The sequence below is a fragment of the Palaemon carinicauda genome, chromosome 11 (assembly GCF_036898095.1).
Source record: "Palaemon carinicauda isolate YSFRI2023 chromosome 11, ASM3689809v2, whole genome shotgun sequence".
NCBI lineage: Eukaryota > Metazoa > Arthropoda > Malacostraca > Decapoda > Palaemonidae > Palaemon > Palaemon carinicauda.
Genome location: NC_090735.1, coordinates 2,602,387 through 2,607,374, shown reverse-complemented (window position 1 = coordinate 2,607,374; position 4,988 = coordinate 2,602,387). Strand labels below are relative to the sequence as shown.

General features: G+C 32.8%; 1 pseudogene; it reads left to right on the top strand.

Annotated features, from left to right (window-relative positions):
- Window positions 1-3,664, top strand: part of LOC137649876 (aristaless-related homeobox protein-like) — a 164,358-nt pseudogene extending 160,694 nt beyond the window's left edge.
- The last annotated feature ends 1,324 nt before the right edge of the window (window positions 3,665-4,988 follow it).

Here is a 4,988-nt window from a genome sequence, read left to right as displayed (position 1 = left end):
GACAAAATGGACTAAATTTTTAAGAGACAAAATGGACTGAATGAGCTAAAATCTTACAAACAAAATGGACTAAATAGACTAAATTCTTAGAGACAAAATGGACTAAATAAACTAAATTCTTAGAGACAAAATGGACTAGATGGGCTAGAATATTAGTGACACAATGGACTAAATTCTTAAGAGACAAAATGGACTAAATGGGCTAGATTCTTAGAGGCAAAATGGACTAAATGGGCTAAAATATTAGTGACACAATGGGCTAAATTCTTAAGAGACAAAATGGACTAAATGAGCTAAAATCTTACAGACAAAATGGACTAAATAGACTAAATTCTTAGAGACAAAATGGACTAGATGGGATAGAATATTAGTGACTAAATAGACTAAATTCTTAAGAGACAAAATGGACTAAATGAGCTAAAATCTTACAGACAAAATGGTCTAAATAGAATAAATTCTTAGAGGCAGATTGGACTAAATGGGCTAGATTCCTAGACAAAATGTATTAAATGGCCTAATTCTTAGAGACGAAATAGACTAAATGGGCTTAATTCTTAGAGACAAAATAGACTAAATGGGCTTAATTCTTAGAGACAAAATAGACTAAGTGGGCTAGATTCTTAGAGACAAAATGGACTAAATGGGCTTAATTCTTATAATTATTTAACGACTGCAACTCCTTAGCGATGTTCATTTCATATTTAATGAAGGATTTTTTTTTTAGTTTAATATTTTGTTTGTGTGGAGTAAACTTGGTAGGAAATGGTGTGAATGTGTGTGCTCGTGTATTCAAGTATACATTGATATACTCGTATGAATATTTGTGTCTGTCTATAACTGAGTACTTAGATTATCAAAATTGCTCCACAATTGAAATCTTTATAGGATAACTACCTTTTTTTTTTTTTTAGTCATTAAGACCACTTTCACATTATCAAGGCGTCAATGACCTTAAATGTCAGGATGCCAGAAAACCTCAATCAATAAAGTTAAAATTTTCAAAATAAAAGTCAATTTAATTGCTTCCAAATTATTACTGATAATATTATATTAACTTTATACGCTAATATTTAAAATGGCAAAATATCAAGGCAACTCTGATAGATATTATAGAAGAGATATTTCAGGACAAATCCTCCTTACATAAAATTAAATAAATAAATCTGTTTTCATTACTGATAATATTAACTTTATGAACCTATATTAAAAATGGCAAATCATTATCAAATCATCAATTGATTTCAGCAGGTATCTAAACGCTAAGGCAATTCGGATAGATATTATATAAGAGGTATTGCAGGATTAATCCTACTTCCATAACAAAATGTCATAAATAAACCTTTGTTTTTTTTTCATCCTTCAGGATTCCCAGGACTGTGTTCTTGCTGCCCCATCAAACCCCCCTCCTTCAACCCGCTGTCAAGCCTAGGCCCTACCTCACTGGCTAATCCCCTGTCCTCGCTAACCAGTCAAACGCCCTCCTTGGCTTCTCTGGCGAGCCAGACCCCACCATCGCTAGCATCGCTCACGAGCCAGACTCCTCTGGCGTCGCTGGGCAGCGATCCGCGGAGCTCCAGCGTGGCCGAACTCCGTCGGAAGGCGCAAGAGCACTCGGCCGCGGTGTTGCAGTCGCTGCATGCAGCCTCGCTGCATAATCTGCAGCAGTCACTTCATCAATCGTCGGCACTTAATATCGAGAACCTTCTGAAGAACGAATCACCTGCTCCGGTTGAGAGGGAGAACTCACAGTAGCGTTTTGGTCTCTCTACTTAGAGTTGTTGTTTTGGCTTTTCGTTATTCTTCTTTCTCGTCTTCTTCATTTCACAATAACTTTGATTGTAGTGCCATTTATCATTTCGATTATCTTATTCTTTTTAGATTTCATTTTACGGTTTAGAATATTTTAATCCCAATAAATGCATTTAGAGTTTCTCTAGTAACTACAATTTATGTCTATCCAAAAAATATTCATCTAGAGTTTCTCTCTGCATATTAACCACAATTTATGTCTAAAGTTAACCTGTTTACTTAACTGTTTACTTGGTCTCTGTGATTAATTAGTTAGGATAATGAACAAGAAAAAAAGAAGGAAAAATTAGCTTGTTTTTTCATACAAACTTCCCCCCTTAAGAGATAGTCGATGCTTGTTCCCCAAAAAGTAGAACTTCCAGTGTGTGTCAACTTTCTACCTTTTTGAAATATGATACGATGATTACACACATGCACATATGCCGTAGATATCCTATATAATCATGTGGGCCTGAGTAATGGGAGAAATTTTTAGCCTTAGTACACGTTAACACGAACAGATTTAACACTTTAGCTCGTTCAAAGCAGTTTGTAATTTGTATTTAAGAGAAAACTCGAATGCGGAGTCAGGATGATTTAATAAATGCTTTGTTTTTATAGATAGAAATATTGCTATATAACAGAGATTAAATTCAAGATAAGTTCAGCAGTAATAGTAATAACACCAACTATTTAAATATTGGTTTTTGATTCAGCGGATAAAAGAAACAAAAATTTGTTGTACGTAAAAGCAAACTCGAATGCTGTCACAGGCGATATTGCTATACTACAGAATTTAAACTCAAGATAATACTACCAGAAATAGTAATAACATCAACTATTTAAATATTGGTTTTTTGATTCAGCGGATAAAAGAAACAAAAAATTGTTGTACGTAAAAGCAAACTCGAATGCTGTGGCTGGATATAGCTATATTACAGGGTTTAAACTCAAGATAATTCCACCAGAAAAAGTAATAACATCAACTATTTAAATATTGGTTTTTGATTCAGCGGATAGAAAGTAAACAAAAATTTAGATGTACGTATAAGCAAACTCGAATGCTGACGCTGGAGATAGCGCCATATAACGGAGTTTAAACTCAAGATCATTTCAGTTGTTTGCAAATATTTCTTCATGAGAAAATTCGCTTAGAATTAAGGTTCGTTTTACGACGTGATGGCTGCTTGATTAGAGTGTTGACGATAACGTTACGACAAAATAGAGCAATAAGGTATTTTATAATGGATGGCTTAAAAACCGGTATAATGATAATAATAATAATAATATTGATATTAATTCTATTAATAGTAGAAATAATGAGACTGATAACTATTAGGAAAATAAGTTCACTGATTGCTATGATCTGTTGAAATAGCATTTTTGCTAGAGCGTGTTTCTTTCAAATTTCAAATTGTAAAAAAAAAAAAATAAATAAACGATGCGTTGAACCCCGTAATAAAAAAAGGTATATGTAAATGAATTTGTACAGTAGATATTTTTTTCTTAATAACGTGTTATATTTACAAAACATAATAGCAAATAAGAAACATAATTATTGTCGTTTGAATTGTGTAGCGAATCTAGTTGTCTGTAAATACGATGTCGTATTTTTCTTTGTGCCAAAGACCTCTCCCTCTGTCCTGTCTGTTCGTCTGTCGCTCACTTCAAAAGGATGGGATCACAGCATCAAAGACTCTCGGATGACGCCAAGAGAAGAAGAAGGAGAAGAGGAAAGGAAGAAGGAGAAGGATTAAAAGATGTCAACATACTCGTTTATAGCCACTAGCCATTGGATTTTACTTAACCCTTTAAGTGCCAGTGGATGAATTGAACGAAACTTCTGTTGTAACAAATTTTTTCAACACCGTACAAACCCTGATTTATATATATATATATATATATATATATATATATATATATATATATATATATATATATATATATATATATATATATATATATATATATATATATATATATATGTATATATATATATATATATATATATATATATATATATATATATATATATATATATATATATATATATATATACTGAAAAGCTCATATCAAGACCTTTCCAATGGGTGCAAAATTTATATAGTTTGGTTGATTTGAAAAGATAGTTTCCTGTTTCAAGTTTTAACTAAGTCACCAGTGGTAGTGAAAAGGTTAAGGAAGAAAATTGACTGGAAATTTATACAAAGAAAAAGAAAAGAATTAATAAGGAAGAAAAAGGGTGAGGTAAGGAAAAGTGAAAATAAGATAATTGAAGAGGAAAAAATATATTGAAACGATTACAATCTTTGAATCTGTGACCCATCCTTTTTTTCTATTGCTTTTTTGTACTGATAAGGCAAAGTGTACATATGACAGATATATTGAAATAGAAAAAATATGGTTTAATGTGCGTTTAGGAAGTGATGGAAATGAAAGCCAATATCACAAGAAAAACTTGTGTTTGACACAACAAATCACAAGAACAACTTGTGCTTGATGCGTCAAATCACAAGATCTAATTGTGCTTGATGCATCAAATCACAAGAAAAACTTGTGCTTGACGCATCAAATCACAAGATCTAATTGTGCTTGATGCGCCAAATCCCAAGAACAACCCGTTCTTGACGCGTCAAATCACAGGATCTACTGTAATTGTGCTTGATACATCAAATCACAAGAAAAACTTGTGCTTGACGCGTCAAATCACAAGATCTAATTGTGCTTGATGCATCAAATCACAAGAAAAACTTGTGCTTGACGCGTCAAATCACAAGATCTAATTGTGCTTGATGTGTCAAATCCCACGACCAACCCGTTCTTGACGCGTCAAATCACAGGATCTACTGTAATGGTGCTTGATGCATCAAATCACAAATAAAACTTGTGCTTGATGCTTGAGACGTCAAAACACAGAAACAACTTGTGCTTGAAAAGTCAAATCATAAGAACAACTTGTGCTTGGGACACCGGAAGACAATAACAGAGGTATATCAAGATCGTGAATCAAGCTAAAATTGTTAATAATTATAATCATAATGACAATATGAAGCTCTTATACAGCTCCTTGAACTCATAACCTATCCTTTTAAGGAATGAATGACCCAGCAGTTGTTTCTTCAAATGCTCCAACATAAGATTCTTCTATTCCTTGTTTTTGAAGGGCTTTCATTACTGCTGAAGTTTTGACAGAATTAAAA